The sequence below is a fragment of the Paramisgurnus dabryanus genome, chromosome 11 (assembly GCF_030506205.2).
Source record: "Paramisgurnus dabryanus chromosome 11, PD_genome_1.1, whole genome shotgun sequence".
Lineage (NCBI taxonomy): Eukaryota > Metazoa > Chordata > Actinopteri > Cypriniformes > Cobitidae > Paramisgurnus > Paramisgurnus dabryanus.
Genome location: NC_133347.1, coordinates 16678995 through 16703867, shown reverse-complemented (window position 1 = coordinate 16703867; position 24873 = coordinate 16678995). Strand labels below are relative to the sequence as shown.

Below are 24873 nucleotides of genomic sequence, written 5' to 3'. Positions count from 1 at the left end.
CCATGTGGCTACTGAACTGTATAGCAATAGTCGAACTTAATTAGAACAATCCCTGTATTCAGAATCTGTTTAGATCTGAGGTGGCTTAGATTCATCTTAGTAAATAAGTGCATTCATTATCCATTTACAGCTGCTCAATGTGATTTACACTCTTGTTCCTATCAGCCAATCATCGTCTATTATTTTAGGAGAAGGGAGAGAGCTATGATTGGTAAGTAGGAAAGTTATTCCAGGGACAACAAAGGATGTTCCAGGAATATAGTGTACCTGTAAATCACATAAAACACCCCAGATAGCATGCAACCATTGAAACAATGTTAAAAATCGTTGATTTGTCAACGTTAATACCATTGAATCAATATCACGTTTGCACCCTCCATTAATATTGAAAAAATATTGAAATTTCAACAAATCACCATTATCGTGATCAGTGTTTGCTTTAGTTGGGCCCTTTACTCTTGTGTTTTAATGGTAAGTTTTCTTTGGCTGCTGAAGCAGTGTTTTAAAATACATCTGCTATTGCAAAGAAAACAAAGATCTAATGTTATCAAGTAGTTTAATTCTTGTAGCTATACCTAAATTATATTAATGAAATACTGTTAAAGTTATGCAAAAAAATCATTTTACAGTACTAGTTGGAAACTGTGTCAGGTCTGTTATTTTGAGGATTACAAAAACACATTTAAAAAGTTAAACTACTGAATCTATCTCTGACATCATGAATCGGTCTATGAATCTCATCAATGGTGAAGATTAACAAAAGAAAGCTTCATGCTGCAATGCATGCTGGGTATCATCGTACTACTAAACTAATTTATAACTCCCAGCATGCATTGCAGTTGATTGTTTTATCTAAATTTGTTTGATGATTGTCACCATTGTCGAGATTTGTAGGATGAGTAAGGATGTCTGAATGTGTCAGCTATTTTTCTGTTTGTCTTGTCACAGTGGATTTACAAACCATAACAATTATAAATGTCAAAAACGGATCAACATAATCATGTAAAGCAGCTTAATTTGATATAATCTTGACTTCTTTACAAAAAGCAATCAGTTTCAACTTAACTTTGAAACACATCTTTCTTTTCCAATGCACATGTGTTTCTACATAAACACAAACAAACACTAATAAAAAGAAAAGAAAGATTTAACTTAGTGAATAACTAGAGTCAAGGACCAAACTAAAGCAAACACTGATCACAATAATGGTGATTTGTTGAAATCTCAATATTTTTTCAATATTAATGGAGGGTGCAAACCTGATATTGATTCAATGAAGTTAACATTGACAAATCAACTGTTTTTAACATTGTTTCAATGGTTTGCATGCTATCTGGGACCTTACTATCATATCGCAGGCCAACAATAATTTTGAGAGATATTGGGTTCGCCCAAAAATGAAAATTCTCTCATCATTTACTTACCCTCATGTTGTTACAAATCTGTATGATTTTTTTGTTGTTCTGATGAACACGAAGGAAGATGTTTTGGGGAATGTTTGTAACCAAACCGATCCCAATGAGCACCAATGACTTTCATAGTAGCACAAAAGAATACTGTGGAAGTGAATGGGACTCATGATGGGTTTGGTTACAAACATTCCTCAAAATATCTTCCTTTGCTTTCATTAGAACAAAGAAATGTATACAGGTTTGTAACAACATGAGGGTGAGTAAATGATAACAGAATTTTCATTTTTGGGTGAAATATCACTTTAATGCAAAACAGCTTCTGGAGACTTTTGTACTGTAGCAGTGGTGGACGAATTACACAAATCATGTACTTGAGTAAAAGTAAAGATACACAGGGTAAAATATTACTCAAGTAAAAGTAGAAGTACTTGCTTAAAATTTTTACTTGAGTAAAAGTACAAAAGTATCTGCCTCAAAATGTACTTAAGTACAAAAGTACTGTGATTTATTATGGCCGTATCATTTTTGTCACAAAACTCAAATTATGTGAAAAACTCTCTTGGCTCACAATCTATTAATAGAAGGGCATTAATAAATCAGACACTGATGTCGTTTAAAATTATCATAAGCCTAAACCAAAAAATTTCCTTTAGCACCAAATGAAATAACAGGATTTGAGAGCAGCAAGTCTAATTTCAAGATTTATTTGTTAAATAATTTAACAGTTTAAGTGTAGTAAAAACTTGAATTAAGCACAGGTTCACAGGAGTTTTCTTTTACTATCTGGAGGTTGATGGAGCCTCCTCACTTTCCAGGTTTCTTTTCAGTGATGATGTTACAGCAACATACACCTTTTAATGTTGGCTACCATGCTTTTTCTGCAAAAGAAAAGATTCAAAACATTAAATACATATCTAGAAATAAGTCTCCCTTCCTTTGACAAATAAAATAAACCTTACAGAATATAATTTCAGAAACGTTTCATGTGCTTTAGCATGTCATATGGATATTCTAATACATAAATAAATGTATTAATATATTTTGGAAGCAAAACTTTTGAAAATAACAATCTCAGTTAATAGGGGGCACTCCAATCCACCTGCATGTTTAAGCATCATACACTGCATGGCTAGTCAAAATGTAATTTATATTTTACAACAGTGTTGATAGTGATTGATTGGCATTTCACAATAACAGATCACTGAGCTTCAAATACAATGAACTTAAGTGAAACAGCTAACTATACAGCTAACTATATGGCTAAAAATAGCTCCAGCCTGCATAGCTTAAAGTTAATTCATGATAACGTCGTACATATTTTAACAACACAATGAAACAGTTTTCTGCAAGCTACTGTTAAGATTGCTCATTTAAAAATATAACCAGAATAAAAATGGCTTACCTCTACGCGTTTCCTTAGATTTGAAGGAGTATTCTTGTTAAAAGAAATAGCACAGTTTCAAGGCAGGCAGAGAAGACACGAAGGACTCTATATTCAAGGACTTAAAAAAACTCGCGTAAATAAGGCCATTGTTGTTGTGGCGGGTCAGTTATTTCCTCCGTTGTTTATGAATGCAGTTTCATTCTCCAAACGATACATTGTCTGGCTGCGGCACTCGCGTTGCTTACGTGAAACAGCGCGGCAACCAAAACAAGTTCAAAACGAAGCGCATGCTGATTGGTGGTTTGACGCATCACGTGTGCATCTTAGTTTTTTTTTTTTTTTTTTGCAGCTTTAGTTTGCCCAGTTACGTTTTTTATCCACTGATAAATAAAAAGGAACGACCGATTTTTTAAAATGTAGTGGAGTAAAAAGTAAGATATTTGACTTTAAAATGTAGTAAAGTAAAAGTAAAAGTCTCCCAAAATAAAAGTACTTGAGTAAAGTACAGATACGCAAAAAAACTACTTAAGTACAGTAACGAATTACATTTACTTCGTTACTGTCCACCACTGTACTGTAGTGATATTGTGATATCAAGGGTTAAACTCTTAAACATCAAAGGTTAAAGGCGGGGTGCACGACATCTGAAAAACGCTTTGGAAAAGGGAGTCGGGCCGACTACCAAAACACACTTGTAGCCAAACAGAAGTAAGGGGCGTGTCTACTATCCGACATCATTGCCTGGGTTACATACTGTATAAGTGGGACGGGTCTATAAAATGAAGGTCCAGGTTCTATTGGGGTAGGGGCGTGTTTGTTTAGATGATTTCAAATATCAACATTGGTCTTCAGAGATCATGGACCCCACATTTAAATCAAAGGTTAACCAAAGTTGTCAGAGATGTTTTCACACTTACAAAAAGCAAAACAAGGGATGTTAAGACATTGAAACTGCACAATTTTAATTCTGATTTTGACTTGCCGTCAGGTTTTGAGAAATTACCGACAAATGGCCGAAATGACAGGCAAATCAGTGCTCGTTCATGCGAATGACAATCAAACTGTGTGAACTGTCAAGAGATGCAATCTGAGAGAATCGCAGATGAGTCGCCAACACTGTGAGATAGCTATATATCTGGACCTGTCAGCGATTCAAAATCATGCTGTGTGAAATGTGTTCTGACTGACAATAACATCGGCGATGACCTACAGTCAATGAGAGAGCAACAAACAGGGCAGCTGGAAGTTCAGGGAGAAGTCTCCCAAACCATTTCCTCCTTCATAATCTTCTTTTTTTTTCTTCTTTTGCTGCAAATGAGCGCACATGCAATTTGTATGGCAAGCTTCTTGCGGGCTTCCATTTTTAATAATAATCCCAGTCTCATGTGAGAATTCCAGTCTTGCACGGTTGACCGTTTGTCAGATATAGTTTGCGGACTGGAACAAAGTTGTCGCAATTCTTCCAATGATAAAGTTATAGCGTCTGAAACCCCCTGACGCCGATCCATTGTGCAGTGTCAACACAGCAGCGACTGAACGCAACCACAGATAGTCATGCATAATCATGCAGTCTGAACTTGGCATTAGGCTAAATAGGAAAATAATTACACAAAAACAAACCAGTTTAATGTCAGACTAACACTGACTAACACACATCAAGCTTGAAAGGTGAACAAACTTACGAAGGCTGGCAATGAGTGATCTGGGACATGGATCAGATGTTCTCCCTGTGTTTCACTTGTAATGTTTAGTATTTAGCGTTAACTGTCTAACCCTGATCAACAGCTTTTGGCTGTGAAGATGGACAGGAGATCAAGAGCAGAAGGGGTCCATCTGCCTGTTTACAGACACATTTGAGACCCTGGGGTGTGTGTGTTTGTAAGTTTATGTAAGTGAATGCTCATGTTTGTGAAAGAATTTGGCTGCTAAAATATCAGCAGCTTGGCTGAGAGAGAGGTTTGAATAGCTATTTGAAGCTTTTAACAAGTGCGTATTTATCTTTGCGTACTCTATGGTTGTGTATGTGCTGTTTTGCAGTGGTTTCACACGGTTTACGAAACAGCATTCAAGTATAGGTTTACAAAAAACAAAAGAATCACATGATCGATGATATTTCCGGATAAAATTTTATTGGCTGGAGCTCTGTGTATGTGTGTCAGAGGTGATGTTGTGTCTCTGCAGAAGGTGCTGGTGAAATTGGCTGTGGTCTGAACAGCCATGTGTTTGTCTTCTGCTGTTTGACCACATCTGTGTGAAGTGGAGATGCCCAAAAGGACAGTGGTGTGACCGCAGCGAGATGAGCTCCCACTGGGATGCTGATGTTTAGTTTGTTTGACCAGATGCACCTTGACTCACTCAGTCCAGCTACTGACTGTACTAAGATAGGGAGAGCTAAAAGGATGTAATGCAAGAAGAAATGAAGGTATAAATTGAGAGGTACAGATGTTATGCGCAGATGTCATATAGTGCAGTGATTCCCAACCGGGGGTACGCGTTCCCCCAGGGGGTACGTGAAGAGTTTCCAGGGGGTACGCGAAAAGATTTAGATTTTGCTTTGATCTCCTTTACTTTTAATAAAAATGTCTTTCGTTTGTCCAGTCATTTACGTAAGATTGATTTTTGTGAGGAAAGCATTGTAAAAAGGACAACTTTGTAATTGTAATCTTATCATTAATATAATTAGCCGTCAAGAGTAAATGCGCTGCATGATCCAAAACGCAATAGCAATGTCCAACTCAAGAAAGATCTGACTATTTTCAATGAACCTGAATAGTTTCTAAAGACACAAAGTTTATTAACTATAAATAATGTTCAAATAATGCTATAATATTCATTCCCGCTGCCATTACTTTTTCAAATTATGCAAAAAAACTTTTGCATTGTTTTTGGCTAACATATATTGTCCCGTATAATGTCTTTGGTATTTATAGTGAATGTCTTAAAGTGCCCGTATTATGAAAAACTCACTTTTTCTGGGTTTTGGGGTGTTCATTTGTGTCTCTGATGCTCCCACACGCATACAAACTTGGAAAAAAATCCATCCATGCTGTTTTGAGTGAGATACAGGTTTCTGAATGTCCTCTGCCTTGAGTCTCAGATTGCGCGAGTTAAAACTCAGCTCCGTTGTGACGTAACAAAAAGTTTTCCCGCCCATCACCCCACTCGCAGGTCTCCACCCACCAGGTAGCTAGAGAGCATAGAGCAGTCACTTGAATGAGACCCTCTGTGCTATTATCATGTCTTACGGAAATAAGAGCGCTATTTGGATATTATGGATTATACTCCCACCTACTTTTAAAAACAAAGTTTTAACGCATGGTTATTGGAACCCGGAGTAATCTTATATACAGTGTTATACGACGCAAACAGTCCTCAGATTGTAGGCGATAAGACCTTCATGCGAAATCTGATGTAAACAACAGACTATGTATCTATATTTCACGGATTATAAGCATTTGTGGACAAAAATGGTAATTGGATGTATTTTATTGGACTTTCATGGATCATTCACACATCTGAAACAGACTGGATTCGATTCGCGATCGCGTTGTTTCATCACAAAAGGTAAGAAGTCACGTTATATTTTGCATGTTGTCATCTTCTGTCACAAAATACTACATTTATGATGCTAGAGCTAAAAGCTTTTTGCCAAACTAACCGAGACCGTACGCCCCGGCTTTTCTGACGAGGCGAGCCTCTAATAACTTAACGGTCCGCATAGATATATACACGGTCTGGACCTCCCGCTAGCTTCTAGCAATTAGCACGCGGTCCACAAGCAGTATACATCCCCCGGCGGGTCTTAATTTCTGTAATTTGCTAAAATAATGCGTTTGAAAATGTTTATAACGGGAATATGTTAGTATTGTCCAGGGAAAACGAGTGTATTGTTCAGACTGCTACATCACAATTTACGCTGGAATCTTTGTGTCATGATGAGTTTGACACACCGAGACCGGGCCTTACAGCCCCGGCTTTTCTGACGAGGCTAACCCCCGAGCCTCTTATAACTTTACGGTCCGGACCTCCCGCTAGCTTCTAGCAATTAGCACGTGGCCCACAAGCAGTATACATCCCCCGCCGGGTCTTAATTTCTGTAATTTGCGAAAATAATGCGCTTGAAAATGTTTTATAATGGGAATATGTTAGCATTGTCCAGGGAAAACGAGTTTATTGTTGTGACTGCTAACGTAACATCACAATTTACTCATTGTGTGTCATGAGTTTCTTCACCTGTAGTGTACTTATTAGTGATACTTTTCTGCATGATTTGTCTGTTGGCAACATAATAATAATAATAATATATAAAATAATAACACCGTATGGTCTGTACTGCTCACGATACCACTGAGCACGCGCACGGGGACATGACGTTAGTAGTGGGGCGTGATCAAAGAAGCAGCAGCTCATAAATATGTAAGACTAGCTCAAAACGGCACAATCTGAACTGCCCTGAAACAGAGGCTACTAGAGATGGGTAACAATCTTTTCCTACAAGCTATTTCGAGCAAACAACTTTTGAAACATGCTTTATGGAACTCATACACCTATATAACTTGTGGAAAAGCAGTCATAAGATGGGCACTTTAACACATTTTGTTTCTCTTTATATTTGAACAGAATAATTTAACAAATTTGCACACTTTAATTATCAGTAACTTAAATTGATTTTAGTAAATTTAGGGCATTTACTAAAAACGACGTGAGAGCTCAATTCCAAATAAGCGCCGGAGTGGGTAATCTGCGTGTGATTTACTACAAAGGCGCAAATAAAATACACAGGCACAATAATGACATAAGCACATTTCTATAATGACCATTGCAATCTATTAGAGCAGCGCAAATTAGTACAGGGTCGCAAATAAGAGACCTCGGCAGGACATCGCAATGAAAATGCGGACTGCGGAGTGTGAAATTCCAGCTAAGTGAAAGTAAGAACCGGAGGACGAAAGATGAACGGTTAAAGAAGTATGAACGGTAAAAGTACCTGATTTGACTTCTCCTCGTGACTTCTCCTCTTTTCTCCAGCAAATTAAACATAGCATGGCTTGGCAAACTATATATTTTTTTTTAAAGTATGTTCCTCTGGCAAAATTTAATACTCTCCTCGCATTAATGTTGCTTCTAAAAGGAAAACTTCCACAAATACAAATGCAATAAGGTTCCAAAAATAACACCTTTTCAGAGCTAAATATCTACTGCGTGTCTTTAGTAAGTTCAGTCGTTACTTAATGCCAAAATGATGGTTTGCGCAAGCTGTTAGTAAATCTGGCCCTTAAAGGGGTCATATGATGACATTTTTTAATTTGTAAAATAAGTCTTTGGCGTTCCCAGAGTCCACATATGAAGTTTTATCTCAAAACACCCTACAGATAATTAATTATAGTATGTCAAAATTGCCATTTTGTAGGGCTGAGCAAAATGTGCCGTTTTTGGGTGTGTCTTTTAGAATGCAAATGAGCTGATAAAATGCAAACACTGATAGCAATGATAGTGGTTTGTTGAAATAAACATGCTTCATCAGTCAGTGATTTTTACTTTAATGTTTAAAATTAATAAATATTACTAATTATTTGTCTTTAAAACACAACTTAGGTTTAGTTTCGATGAAGGGGTACTTGAGCCTTACTGATAGGGCTGTGGGGGTACTTAGGGCAAAAAAGGTTGGGAACCACTGATATAGTGCAATTGCGTAAATGAAGGTAAACACTTTGGAGAACAGCACAGGTGAGAGAGAGAAAGAGACAGAGAGAGACTGGGGATTATTCACATAAGTAATTGTAATTCATTGTTAGAAACATACAGTCATAAGGAGATTTAAATGCCAGTGCTATAAAGCATGAACCATACAGGGAATTAGGTCTGGAAAAAAATGTTTTTAATCGATTAATCGTTTTTTTATGTGGTCGATTCAAAATCGATTCTCAAAGAGCAGAATCGATTTTTTTCTTTCATATTTATTTCCGCAAACATTGAACGTAAGATTAATGTTTATCTAATTACTAGTCTTCTTCACTAGATGTCACCCTCTTTTTTGCCTTGCGCGATGTTACCAAGGAGCAAGAGGCGAGCATGTCATTAATTCATTCATTCAGTGCTTAAAATGGCAGTTTCAGGTGCTTCATCGACGTTGAAGCCACCTTCGCATAAAAAGTCAGAGGTATGAAAGCATTTTAGATTTCGCAAGCAAGACGATGACAATAGTGTTGTGGCTTTTAATTTCTTTTTATAAATGACCCACTTGTAAACTGCTGTTCACTGTTCCTTTTTATCAATATAGTATTTGTATTAAATCTTTATTCATTGAGTTGAATCAAGAATCGAGTATAAAAACCGGCCCGAGAACCGGAATCGAAAGTTGGATGGGAAACCGAAATCGAATCGATCTGGAACATCTGAATCGATACCCAGCCCTACAGGGAATGCGATTAGTGTGTGATAACTTACTGTCGATTCAAATGTATGTTATTTAAGGTGGTAGATCCTTCACCTACTTAGACCCTAAGCTCTGGAATGATTTACCAAATAATGTTCGAGTATCAGACACATTCGGTCAATTTAAAGCTAAACTTAAGACATTCTTCTTTAACAAAGCATAAAATGTCCAGTTAATGTACTTATCTCACAATAGTTAGTTTGTCTACAACAAAGCACTCACATGCCTCATATGGGTAATATACTTATGCTGCAATAGGTAGCCTGTCTGGAACCGAGCAGATTTTAAACCACAATACTGTATGACACTTGCATTACATGCAAACGGCCCCTACGCTAATAGAATTCTGTTTTTCTCTCCCTGTCTCGACCCCGAGGACAATGAGACAAACAGACCCAGTTCCTGCTGCTGTGAAGGTCATCACACCACAGATCTACTGGCTGTCCTTCAACGTGATGCCCAGCCGATACGCGACCAACGACCACCGGCTGAACCAGTTTAATCCGCTTACCCGCTTCCTATCCATACCGTGTTTATATATATAAATATATATTAATCTCTCCCAAGGGTTTTTGTCCTTGTAGGAGTTTTTCATCCCCGGGAGAGTCAGCCAACTTTGGCTTAACTTAGCACTTTACTGTATACGTTACATTATTACTACGCACGCTTGTATGGTTTATTCTCAGCCACTGTATTCCACTTCTTGTATTATCTATTGATTATTCTGTGTTTTCCCCTACATATACTCATGTAAAGCTGCTTTGAAACAATTAACAATTGTGAAAAGCGCTATGTAAATAAAATTGAATTGAATTTACTGGCAACAGTTTGTTCAAAGTTAAATGAACATTAAACATTAACACACTTTTATCTTTACAAAATAAAACTAAAATAACACCCTCATGCAAAGCATTTTGGGAACTAAAATCTGAAGAAAAAAAAAACATGCTTGTTGGGTTGCAGAGCCGCGCGCAAAGTTATTTGACGTGCACACCGGCAGGCGAAATGGACTAACATTTCCCTCCACAGCACCTTTTTACATGTTTTCGTGCATTTCTGTTACATGGCGATGGCAGAACCGAACCCCACAGCAACATTTGTTATTGGCTGTTTGCTTGTCACTCACGACACACTATTTTATCAGGGCATATAATTAGGGTTGCCACCTTTCTGAAATGGAAATAAAGAACCGGGGTGGGGGGGTTGCCCGGGTCCGGTGACATGCCCCCACAGAAGATAATTTAAAAAAAATAACCCCTGAAATGAAGACTTCTAGTGAAAATAGTGGAAACTAATTAATAAATTTAGATAAATATATTTTATACAACTTCTTAGGCCCTAAATATTTAATGAATAGCAAAGTATGCCTAAGTATACAAGACTGAACCACATAGATGTGAAATATAAAGGCTATCATGATCATTTTGCCAACAATGAACCATGGTTTTAATTTAAGTTTATAATACGCCCTCTTCAAAGACCCCACCCCTTTTTAAACCTTGAGCTATCTAACTCCATAATTATTTAATAAGAAACCCATCAGAAATGATTGACACATTATGAGACGGGAGGGAGCCCAGGAACAGAGGGAGAGCACTGGAGAGATATATATGTGGATTGTTAGGCTAAATCTGTATCTCTTTTAATATAATCACTTTCTTATCAACTATATTTGAGTTTTAAAAATCCACATAATTACATACCATATGAGCCTCTGGAGACGACTGACGGACAATGAACCTTGACATTCCTCCATCCTGTGCCCGCAGCCTCTCGCTGCTCTTGTGATTTTTCTCCTCATGCGTGCTGCTTTATATCACACACTCCGCCTTGACAAACAGAAAAACGCGACGGCATATGGTACAATTGGCCTTGTATTCATGGTCTCTCATGCATTCCAGCCACGGGTAGTCATTTTCCCATTCAATTCTATATTTTTGTGCTCGTTTCTTTTTCGCCGGCTGCTCGGATGCAGTCATTTTTACATTTCCCTCTGTTGTCACTTGTCGTCATCGTTGCTATGATACGTGACATCACAATGACTGAAACGACCAATGGGCATTCCCTGATGGGGCTGCAACGCTACGCAGATCATAGACAAACAGAGGGAGAAATGACCGCACCGTCAGGGTTTTCTTATACAAATGACGCAGTCTTCGTTCATGGCTGACATTATAAGCTATGTGTCTGTCATGTATTTGCACTGAATTAATTTTCATAAAATACGGAACAAACTGCGTTCCGTATCAGTTCAATACGGAACAAGAATTTTATGTGTCAAATACGGGACGATTCCGTATCATACGGAACGGTTGGCAACCCTACATATAATAGACTGTTTAAGATCTAAGAGCGTCAGTATGGACCTGCAAAACGTAACTGTAACGTCAACAGTAGAACTTCAGCCTAAACACTAGCATATAGCATTAACTAGCATATAGGGCTAACTTACTGTAGCAGTCACAACTTTGTTTTTAGCATTGTAACAATGTTGAACTTATTTTAATGTGGAATTTAATGTTGGAGGCGTAAATCTCGACTCACAATTGGTTTTACGTTAAGATTGGCCTATTTTCCAGCTGTCTTTTGTATGCACAAGGTTTACATTAGATTGTGTTTGAGGCTCACGATATGTCATTACAGAACCCTTATTATTCATCTATGCCTTGGTAAATACAGTTTTAGATTCTATGGCACCTTTAACCGTACCGAACGGTACCCAAGTATGATTGTCTCCCCTCCCCCGCTCATCTGCACTCACACTATACTCTGTGATCCGTATGGTTAAGTTATGTGATTGTTTTAAAGAAAACTGGAAGCATACTCAAGCGTAATCGTCTGAACTTTGCTCACACAGCACCTTATAAACTCTTCTCACTTCTGCTATATAAGCAAAACTGCAAGGTGTCCAGCATTCCACACTTCATTTACTCGGTTGAATGAGAGCATCAGACGTTTACTTGAAGTGCACTAGAATTTACGAATAGTGCACAAGTATGCGATTTTTGACACAACTTTACCCTCTCCATTTATCTCTTTTTATTAAGGAAAAGGAAATGAAAGTGTTGGTCATGTCCTCTTGCTGACTTTCACAGAAGTCCAAATCTTCCAGTGAATTTTCTCGAATGTGTCCGTTACAGACAGGTACAGATTAAAGTCCTTCACTGTGAGCCTTCAGGCCACACGTCCCATTATTGAAGAGCTTTGTATCACATGGGCTGTTAGTCACAACAAACCACACTTTCGAGCCAGAGTCCATCTGTTAAAAGCTGAATATTTGTTTTTATCAATGCTAGCTCAGAGCAGCAGGGGCTATCAGTGCAGAGTCATTAATTAATTTATTGCTACGGGCAACTAATATCAGGGGTAAACATAAACACTGCATAGCAGCAACGAATGTTTAAAAGACATTAGTATCTGAGCATCAACCAGCTGGGGCCGAAAAGGATCTGCGGGAGACAGGAGGATATCCGCGGGTGTGTGCTTGTGTGTTCGCTCGCGTGCGCATAAGGCATGTGCATCAGTATGTACGACGTGTTGCGGCTGCAGTCATGTGACTGTCAAACCATCTATTTCTTTCCCCAGAATGAGTCACTAATGATGATTAAATTGAAGCCTGGAGACAAAAACAACAGACATTCATACACCAGTTTATTTAATGCAGCGAGAGCTGTCATGAGCTTTGTATTCGCACGAGTGAAGTTTAGATCCAGTCACACACATAACACACACACACGCAGAAACATATGCACACCCCGAATCGCAGCAGCTGGTGGTGCTGTGGAGTGAAATCATTATTCAGTGTGACAGTTGCAGATTCATTAGCAGCAGTTAAAGATGACAGTGGTCAATAACCAAATGCATTAGAAGGGAGAGACAAACGATTGTTTCTGTCATTTATACACTCATCCACCTGCTTTATGCATTCTCCCTATCTCTCTATCTTTACCTCACACTTCTGTAGAATAGAATAGCTATGTTAGGGAACACGCATTAAAACTAAAAGTGTTTAAACAACATAACAGCAGGTACACTCTAAAGATGCCGGGTTATGTTATACCCAATGTTGGGTCAAAAAGGGACGAACCAATCCACTGGGTTAAATGAACCCAAAAATTTTTTCAAATTTGACCCAACAGGGTTCAAACAACCCAGCATTTGGGTTTGAAATGCCCAGCATAGGTTAAATTAAAACCCAACAGGTTTGGTTCGTCCCTTTTTTACCTAGGGCTGGGTTGAAAATAACCCAGAATTTTTTAGAGTACTAGCTATTTAAGGAGCATCATTGTAAATATTCAACAATTTCATTATATACGGTTTATAGCAGTGGTGGGTCGTCAGGGCCAGCAAAGCATTCTCTGCTGGCTTAAACACTGCATCACTGATTTTCATTTTAATATATTTTCCATGAATGTATATTAAATGAATCCCACAATAGTCTATTATCTTTATTCAGTCCCTCCAGAAAAACGCAATTATGCGATCGCATGATTCAACGCACAATCAGCCAAAGTCTGCATATTTATGCGGGTGCCGCATTTTTTCAAATACGCCGCACTTTCGCAGCATAAATTGCAGATTTACGTTTGCAAAAAATGCGGGGCTTGCATGATTTTATAATCCCTGCATTTTTGTAGCAAAAATCACATATATCTAAGCAAAAAGTAGAAAAATTTTGCATTTACTACACACAAGCGCAGCCATATCCCCTGTTGCCATGGGAACGTTATGAAGTGACGTGATTATGTGACGTGAACATCATTGAAAAGCTGCAAACAGTTTTTGCAAGTTCCTGCAGTTTTTGCAAGTTCCCGCAAATTAATTGCATAAAATTGCAAAAATATCGCATTTTTTAAGAAAACGTGCCACAAGATCAAGAATTTTTGCCCCCAACAATCACAAAAAACTATTTATTTCATAGCTTTTCTCTTGGTTGCACTGCTTAGTGTTTATATATGATAGCGCATTTATCCAATCACATTTCATTGAGATCATGTGTTGCCAGGTTCAAAGAAATCTGCCTTAAGGCCTTCAGAACGAATAGTGCGGGCGCCTTCAGCTTAAGATAAATGGCAGTGAAGTCACTGCATTAACCAATCAGATTTCAAGTTGGTGTCATTGGGACCATTTATCCTACAATGAAGTCAGCATTTTCACATCATTTGATTGGTTTGACCTCCAGCTGTTTCAAACATACCGGAAAAAATTCCCACATACAGCGTTCTCCTCCAAAGTCACGGAACAGTATTCGATTTGTCCTGTCTATAAACTGTTAAGAACTGACTGTAATGTATGCCATGACTGATCTTGAGGGGAAAAATCCTATTGACATCCTTGATTTCCTTCATCATAAATATCTGGGTGAGATCATGAGGTAGCTGTACGCATTGACATGTTTGGCGGTGATGCCTATTTCTGTGTCCAATGCTTCAGTCGAAACCGAAATTCTTTGTATTTCACCTTTTTAATAGTAAGCCTTAGAAAAACTTTGCATTATCTTTGAACAATAGACTGTCAACAAAGTAATTGAGTAATTAAGCTTTATCAAGAACCATTTATGTGATCTCCTTTGAAAAAAAAGTTTGTCTTCATTTCAAATACCTTTCAAACAGGTTTCTTGTAAAATATTTATTGAGTCTTATTTTGTAGTGTCTTTTTTAAATAAAGTCAAATTTGACTGACTCTAAATTGCTGCCTTCTGCGGCAGCTTTCCAAGGCAGGAAGGCATCAAGGCATGTCCAAACCCAATGTTGGGTTTACTTCCTGACTCCTGTGATCTTATCCCACAATTGTGTGCGTGCATGGGGAATGTGATTGGTCGAGCCTGGTTGAGTTCGGAAAAATAAAATGGCGGCCAAGAAAGCGGCTGGAGCACAAATTTCGACAAAGGCACAAAGGCGCTCTCTGTTTATATTTCAAACACAATGCCTTTGAAGTGTGTCGAAAGCGTTTCTCTTAGCTGCCTTCATGCCTCCGAAGTGATTGCCTCATGAGGCAACGAGGCAACAAGTCAGCTGCCTAAGTTTTTGGACACAGCCACAGTAATTTCAATTTTACTTATATTCATGTGTTTCTATTACCGTGATGTCATGATGTTATTAAGATATGGATTAATTCAGGTAGGACACCACTGAAGGGCTAGGTGTGAAATGTATGGCCCGCCACTGGTATAGGATTGCCAGTTCAACTATGTTGGCTAATGCACCACACAGGGTACACTATAAAAATACTGTGTTATTTTCAACCCAGCGTTGGATCAAAAAGGGAAGAACCCAGCCACAACCCAGTATGGATTAAATTTCAACCCAGCGAGGTGGGTTCGTCCTTTTTAACGCAATGCTGAGTTGAAAAAAATATTTTTTTTTAGAGTGTAGTGAATTCAGTGAGTGTTTCTGAATGCACACTCCTTTTTATGCTCTATGTGAACTTATCATAGTGTCTCTTATTTGTTCATATTTTCTTTTTTTACAACCCTTTCTACATTAAGAAATCTATAATTCAGCATTGGGGGGTAATGATTTTAGTCTTAATGTATTTATTATGCAGTTTTTCCATGTGATTACACTGATGTTTCAAACATTTGCGCTGAAATAGTCAATTTGTTTGAGTGTCGAAACCTTCAGGATTCAGTGAGTGTGATTCAGCTTCACTCAGCAGAGACACAGAAACCCAGACGTGTAACCATTTCAGTTGAAAGGAGCACACAAACGCTTAGCAGCTGTCTAAAGTGAGACAGTCTGAGCGTCTGACAGAGAGACATTTCTGTGATTCTCGAATTTTATACACATATCACAAAAGCTATGTGCCTTGAGCGAGTCATTTGCACACACTAGCACAAAAATAATTGTTTTGTAACACCCTCTATGCAGTTAAATAAGCATTTTATGACAACAGACACATATTACCTATGTACAAACGTTTTGGGTTAATGAATTTACATAATTTTAAGTGCCAGAATAGAATATCAGTCAGAAAAAGCTCCTTCCCCATGTTAAGAAAAGAGAGAGAGAGTAAAAGACAGGAATGTTTATAGTAGCTCAATTTGGATCCAGGGACCCCCAAGTTCTAAGGGGTCCCCAAAAAATGTCAAAAGATAATAGAGGAGAGCAAAAAATTGTAAAACTTCACTGTGTAGCCAATTATTTAAGTCATGCAAACATTTTGCTGTATTTATATTATCACATATTATCACATGCATTATACAGCACTATAGATCATCATTTATAATCTTACAGCTCTGAATTCATACTGTAGCTCATTTTTGATAGACATTACTCAGTTTTTACAGTGTTGTGTTCGGCTGCTTAAAGAGGTTTCAAAGGTCAGACGTCTTGCTTTACTCCACTTTCCCTTCGTGACCTTTCATTAAAGTGAAGAGCTTGACCTAACACCTGTAATCGTTCCTCTTACCCTCTGCTGGCAACACTAAGCCGGCAAAAAACAACAACAAAGGAACAGCAAATCAATACGACCCCTTAAAATCCAGACATCTACAACCGGTATCACTAGATCAAAAGAAATTGCAGTTGGTTTGGTAGGGATGTTGAAATAACTATAAGGGTTATTGTTTTGATGTTTTTGCTGGATGCAGCGTAACAATATCTTCCTTCATTGATGCTTCCATTATTGTCATCAGATGTGGTTGCTAATGGTGAAAGTGTGTTATTATGTAAGGCTGATGGGATGAAACTGCAGCAATTTGGCTATCAGAGAAACTCTAAACCCCACAAAGCACTTTGAATAAAGACCCAAACAAAGGAATGAATATTTATCTTTCTATCAGTTCACTCATTTTTCTAAATTGCTATAATGTATAATAAAACAACAATTTGCCTGAGTTTGATCAATAAAGAGAGGCTGATGTTTATTTTTGTCATTTTTGAAGAAAATGATATACGAATATGATGATGTGGCACCTAGAGACAGTTCAAGGCCAAATTTACTATGGACAAAGGAGAGGATGGGAAAGAAAGACAGAGAGAAATGATCAGATCAACTTCTTTGTTGATCACTTTTGCATTGTCATGCTAGATAGTCAACTCCATACAACATTCTTACTGGCCATCAGACAATCTCAGAAAAAAGAAATGGTATGACATGACATGCTGGAAGGCACACTTTGTGACATAAAGAGTCTTCTTTTCCTTTGCGACTGTGCTGTGGCGCTTGTGGCCTCTAGGGGTGCTAGACATGAAAAATACATGTCTAGCACCCCCTAGTGGCCAAAAAGTTACATGGTGTGCCTTTAACCAAGATCATACATTGCCGTCTACAGCCGCGAGAGTGTGCTCTATGCTGCTCCTGTATTTATGTAATTCAATGGATTCAGTGATGCAGAATGACTTCGGGGACTTTTTGAACTTGATTTGGCTTGTCGTGTTAACTTAGCTTATTTAGCCTTACCGGTATGATCTGTATGCTATTGTTTATTGTGTAAATAACTGTTTATGTTACTTTAACATGTACAGACCCCTATTCACCCTGCTGTTCTGTGCTATTGTTTAGTTGAATAACTTGCCTTTCTAGATTAAAGGTAGGGAAACAGATTTGATCCTGAAACATTTTTAGTTATGCTGGTTAAAAGTCTCCTCACATTCTGATAGCAATCACTATGTTAAGTTGTTGAAATGTATTTGTAGAAATTTATGTCATCTGTGAAAGGCGTAGGACCAAAAAATGTTCAACCAATCATAGATTTCGGTCCGAACGGACGTTGCCTTTTTATGTCCCTCCTCCGTAAGCGTAATTTGAATGCCCACAGCGCAGCGAGTCCAAGCAGACACCATAAGTCATCGGCGCTTTCACGTGCGCTCACCTCCTGTCTGTAAACAGCGAGAATGGCAAACTTTTCTGCTAAATTGACAAGCTGCACAGGAGCCACAAAACGAAAGACATCTTTTATAACAACAACAGCAAAAACTGCCTGGATCAAAAACCCAAATTAACATCGGTAACTTTACTGCTTTACCATGAGATGCAAACAGTTGCAGGAGGCAAAGGGTCTGAAAGGGTCGTTGCACTGTTTATTTTGGTAAGGTAGGTACGCAATATGTTTGTTTTGAGATGGATTTAGATATTCTACTTTGATGAAACATTGTGTTGCTTATGAAATTATGTTCGTTTACGGATTAGCGTAACGATATAGTTACTACGTCTACACATCCGAAAGTGTGCTTTAACTAATTCTGATGTGCACCAGTTGTTCATGTTGGTTATTTTAGAAATGTTATTCACTTTGTACTGCAAAGTTTTCTCACTGGTGAATGAGACATGAGATGTGACCGTCTGATCTGTGCGTGTTCATGTGTTTTGAAAGAGGCGTGACTTTGGATGGCGATTTGACTGGAGGGGGGAATCGTGCTTTCATTGCTAGGTGGCTACCGTTAGCAGTTTTCAAAATGTGATACCCTACCTTTAAATGTCTGTTCTTCTGCATTTTCTAAATAAACGCGATGTATAGTCCATTGCGACTTACATATATTTTTTCATCTTCAAAACGCATTTTTGACTGATGCGACTTATAGTCCGGAGTGACTTATTGTGCGGAAAATATGGTAGAACTTATAATGACTAGACAGATATTATATTCCCAACTAAGATCTTGATTTTTGCTTGTTTTTAATGTTTTGTGCAATTTTTTATAATTTTAAGTCATCTTGAGGCCCCCTTAGAAATCTGCTGAGGCCCCCCTGTGGACCCCGGCCCCCTGGTTGGGAAACACTGTATTAGGACCTTTTTTAAAGGTACCTTCCCTACCATTTTTTCTGAAAATGTACATTCACAACAAGGATCTAAATAACCTTTTTAACTACAAAGAACCTTTTTTGCAATTAAATGTTCTTTTAAAGATTCTTTATGGAAACATTAAGGAAAAAATGGTTCTTTTATGTCATTGGGCAGCATTTTTATTTTTCAGAGTGTAATTAAACATTAAATCAGATGAGTGCGAATGGACAAATCCCTTACAGCTGGAAAACTGTGTCATATCTAATCAGGATATAGTGAAAGACTGAAACGAAGATCAAAGGTACACTTACTAAGCACACAGCTCTATGCTCAAAACAACCAATTCCTGCACACCTGCAGCAGTGGCTAGACTGCAGTCATCTCGCAGATAAGTGAGCGCATTGGTGCATGCGTGATTCGTTTGTGAATTTCACAGCACAATATACAGCACAGAGCAGAAGATCAGGTGCAGTCCCAAAGCCAGAATCTCCTTGATGCAGCAATGTTTTAGGAATGGTTGCTCATGCACAGCCCCTGACAGCAAACATCATGAGAGGAACTCAACGACCCCTTGACAAACACACGTACACATACATGTTCCCTTACTGATCTAATATGTCATCAGTCTGACACCCCGCAGCTCTGGGTGATTATCATCATTCAACCTGACTAATAGATTAAAGTCCGCTTTCTCTCTCTTATCATCGCCTCTCTCTCTTCCTTTGTTTCTTTTAATCAATGCTTCTGATCAGTATTGACAGAACAGGTTAGAAGAATAATAATACGCAGTGAATCAGGAGAAAGAGAGAGAGAGACAGTTATGTGCTGGGCGAGAATTGTGATCTATTCAGCTATTGAAATGAGGGCGTGAATGTCCAATGTCATGTTAATTATTACTTGTAACAACTGAAAGCCTTCATTACTGGGAGGATTTTTTACTGCAACATTGGAGTGCAGAATAAATACAGTAGGTCTGTAAGACACAGAGGGTGTATTGTAAGAGGTACAACGACCATCGCTTCAGGGCTGGAGGCTAATAAGATGCCAAACAAACAGAATTATGTAGGGAGAGATAATGAAAATTATATTCCAGGTATACTTGGTGTCACTTCTCTAAGCCGCATGCTTGAAAAACTGGTTTGAGATTTGCGTTTCTGTAAAAAGGTCATTTAGAATATGCTACTTCATCTAAAGGTCAAAACCATCTTATTACTGCAAATAAATAAATAAATCAATAAACAAGCATCTATTCTCTTTTAAATCCCCAACCTCCTGCAGATGTAGCTGTAAAAGCTCTATGCATTTTCACAACAGACATCATAGAGTCCAAATCTCTTTCTGTAACTGTATTAAAACCAAGATAAAATCCAACCTGGATCCGCTGAGGTTGTGCAAGCAGTGTTCAGGGCCAGATTAACCAAAGGACAACCGAATCAGTGCTTGGACGCTTTATGCAACATAAGATCTGATACTAGGGCATGGCTGTTTCATTGCGGATCACACAAGAAAGAGTTTGCAAGCATTTTGTCTTGTGTATGTCACTGAAATACTCCATTGTGGCCAAAGGTTAATCTGTCTGTCTTTTCCACTTTCTCTAGCCTGGTGTTTGTCTCATCCATTCTCTTCCTTTGTTTAAAGCCCTAAGCATGCCCTTCTGCCAAGACAAAGCACAGAACACTAAAATGGCCAACAGCTAAATTGTTAAACGTAAAAAAAAGTCCGTAGAAAAATAAAAAAATAATGTGACCATGACTCTAAAATCCAGGTTAAAGACTAATAATCGAATGATGAGATAAGAACCAATCAAAGTTTGATTTCAATCATTGATTTCATATTAATTTTAACCTTTGACATGCCAATTGTAAAGGTTTCAAGGTTATACTTTCACAGAAGGTTTGTTGTATTATGTATGATGATTATAAGTAGAAAACAGTAAAAATTACTTTAGCTAGGTTTTCTTTCACATGCAGAGTCACATATTATAGGGCTTTACATACTTTACATAAAAATGTAATTTACTCACACCTTCTCCTTTCTTGTGAAATAAATTCTTTTTAAAAGAGTAGGATATCCAAGATTTGTCATAAATTTAAAGATTTAAAAATGATACAAATCAGAAGCCCTCACACAGAGATTAACGAAAATACACGGAAAATTGTCCGGGATTTGTCCAGAATCGTTTGCTTTTTGGTTCATTCATTCACTGTTAATGTTAATGAATCTTTGCGTGCATTCACATACTCTAAAGATCCCGTAAAGACATATTTAAAGTCCTGCACTTGCTAGGTTTTTCCACAGCTAAGCACAAGTTTGATTATTATACGTGATTTGTCTCTTGAGAAAGCATGTGCGTACATTTTTGTTTATGACAAGATGATAAGGATGCATAATGTGCTGTTCTGTGAATATCTTAGCTTCAGCGCGCATAGTGACGAGCTCCCTGATCTCTACTTTATTCCAGTTTGCCGACATTTCTCCTTGTGAATGTTGATCTGCGTTTAAATCCAAAATGATCTTACTGAAAGTCGTGTTATAGTCACGAAAAATTAAATCAACTTATTTGTGTCCATGGCACAAAATTCAGCTTTTTTCATGTTTTTCATGTCCGTGGCACGACTTTCTCTTTCGTGTCATTTTATGTATTGTTTTCTCAATTTTTTTTTTTCTATTTTAAATCATTGTCGCTTTGCGTTGGGGGTTAGATTTGGGGTCTGGGTTAGGGTCTAATCACACCAAACGCGCTTTAAATGCTTGGAAACGCAAGGCGCGACGCACTGCCATTTTTAAAAAAGAGCAGTCCGGCGCTGCTTTGTATATTGCTAGGCAACCACTGAGTAAGCTGTCTTGTCAATCAAATATTGAAGTGTGAGCACTCTTTTGCTGTTAACTATTATATAATAGCAGAAACTTTAAAAAGAGGATGCTTGCTCTGACCTTGTTTGTTGGTGAGAGGTGCACAAACATGCAGGAGAGAGTAAGCGAGTGGAGTCCGGTTCTTCAAAGCAACTGTAACCTCCCCTCACCACAACGTAAGGCCCGCCTCTGTCCTCATTTGATTGGACAATAGAAAGATGTGAATGACGTCGGCTGCTTTTCCGCGCTCAGCACTGCTTTAAAACCAGCGGCAAAAACCGCAAGGCGGTCGGCGCGCATAAACAGCGCGCATATGCTCACTGCCCATAGAATATCATTCAAAAAACGCGCCTGCAACTGCCATAAATGCGTTTTGTGTGATCAAGCCCCCAGGATGTACTTTTATGTATTGATTTCTACATGTTTATCTTCTGCTTTTAAAACTATCCACACTACGGCACACCCCTTACACAATTGTTTCTGCCTCTTGTTCACACAGAATGCTTTTTGTAAACGTTATGGCAATGTTACTAGGTCCTCTTTACGTTAGCGATCCCAGAACATTTACAGGATTTGTTTGTGTTAACACAGAAGCCTCTCTGCCAATTTTACTGGGACCAAAGTGCTGTGCGAATAGAGTAGTAATGGCACTATAGTCACCACATTCACGTTGACTAAACAAACAGCAGTTCAGACATCCTGCCTAACACCTCTATTTTTGTTGCACAGAAGAGATATGGATTTGGAGTGACCCGAGGGTAAGTAAATCACAATGTTTTCATTTTTACTCTAATAAGGGCCATCAGTGTGAAACGTGCCGAGTAGCGCATGCATGTGTCTTCAGGGCGGCGTACATATACCAAGTTAATACAATGCCACATGTAGGTAAATCAGTCACCTGACACCAGCCCTGCTACATTTCGCTCTGGCCAAGTAAGACAGAGACCCCAGGTAATGTGCACTTTAGTGTGAATGAATCAATGAATAGGAGAAGCAGTGAGTGTGTAAAATACACCGCTGCTTTGGTCAAGAACAAAGACAGGAGAATTCATGTGCCTCATAATCAACAGGTGTGTTGTGATGTGATACAAACCTGAACTCCTTGAGTAAACTGTTATTGCTTAGAGATTACTTTTTATTGCTTAGGAGATTTATTGAGAATGTTTGTATTTATATATCTACTTTCCTCAGATGTTTCTCCTAAAATTGTTTAGGAGAAATTGAGAATTTAGACAATAGCTGAAATACATTAAGGTACGGTAATCAGATTTTGGATGTTTTGAGTTCAAATTGAAATGTTCAATATTTACAGTACTTAAAAATAGTTTTAAGATCTCTACAGGAACTACCGTACGTATGTGACATATCTGGATCTTTTTCTGAGATGAGAAATATCTGATACGCAGGAGGAAAAGTTTCCATTTCCAACCTCATTGCTGTCTAGGAAAAGCAATTTAGATATTAAAGAGATCTCATCTGTGTTTTTTCAGTTTTATAGGCTGGCACAATCAATCATGCGATGAACTGCTGGGATGGGAAAATGAACCTCTATCTGGTCTAAACTTCAGGGGATGTAAACACGCTCCATGCTGGCAGTGAGTTCAGGTGACGTCAGTGGGGTTGGAAATGTCACGGTGGTTTACATTGTTCAGCAGATGTACCTGAGAACATTAGTCACAGTGACACACACTTCTGCAGCGTGTTTTATTGATGAGAAGTCTCTCGCTGTCGTTGTGGGTCAAGTCTCAGATGCTGGCGGAGACTGGATCTCTGCTGAGAATGTAGTCATGAGTAATGAGATCCACTCTGCACTGAAATCTATGTCAAACTAGCCAACAACAAGACTGATATATAGAATTATAATTCAACAATTACAAATTTTAAACCTATGCAGATGTTGTGCAAACGCATGACACATTTACCCAAAAGACTTAAATATGAAGGCATATGGCTTTTGTAAGTGAACCTAAGACAAATATCTAAACTGGTGCATTGTTTCATAGGCAAACAGACACAGCTGTATTCATCAAGAACCAATCGTTTGCTAATGTTGCATTCATGATGTTTCTCTCAACCATGAATGAAATTATTCATCTTGTTGTTTTGGGGTCACAGAGCTCGCTGACAGGTGCATCAGCCAATAAGCAAAGTCGTGTAGCTTACTAAACAGGAAATCAAAGACCCTTTTGACTGTGCAGCTCCAGTTTCAAAGGCACCATGACACAGCAGCCATAGCATTTGTCGCTTGACACAGTTTATCACTGACTTTAGCAGCCAATTATTCAAGTCATAAACCACATAACAGCATTAAACAGTCGCTCATATGCAGCAATCACCAAAAATCCGATTTTTATAAAATTGCCGTCTGCGTGTGTCAACCGTAAAGTGAACATGTGTATAAACAGCCTGTGATTTGCAAGAGTAGAAATGAATGGCTCTGAACAGCTCTGCAGCTGCTGTCCTGTTCAGTGTTTCCCATACATTGATTTATTTGTGGTGGCCCACCACAGAATCAACACTGGCCCCCACAAATAGAATTTTCATGATTCCCATTTACATTTTTATTTCACTATTTAAAAAAGCTTAATTCGGCTTAAAATATAATTTGACATATAATACAGATCAAAAACAGATACAGATCAAAAAGTAGAAGTGAAACATATTTCAGGTGCCAACACGAGATCAAATGAAACACGACATGATGACGTCACATATATGCTAATTAGTGGGTGGTGTCATCACCACCACAGTCTCTCAAAATCCTGTGGGAAACACTGCTGTTGTTACTGTGTGGGAGAGAAATGCTCAAGGATGTTCCCTTCGCCTGTTTCACACGCGCTTAAATATTAATTGGTGTGTAATAGGGATGAATAAAGTCTAGCCTGGGGCAATGACTTGATTCCAAACCTACCGCTGCTGTGGGTAGGGATGACTGTAGACTATGGTCATTAGGTATTTTTATAGGAATAGTTCATCAAAATATGAAAAACTCTTTAAATTTTCATCTTAGCCCATTTAATTTGCTCACCCTAATACCATCCCAGATGCACAAGACTTGTCAA

At 38.3% G+C, this 24873-nt stretch overlaps 1 protein-coding gene across 4 annotated transcripts in view; it reads right to left on the bottom strand.

The window, feature by feature from the left end:
* The window catches only part of kcnd3 (potassium voltage-gated channel, Shal-related subfamily, member 3), a 103630-nt gene that overhangs the window by 75273 nt on the left and 3484 nt on the right, over positions 1-24873 (bottom strand). The gene's annotated exons all lie outside the window — the stretch shown is intronic.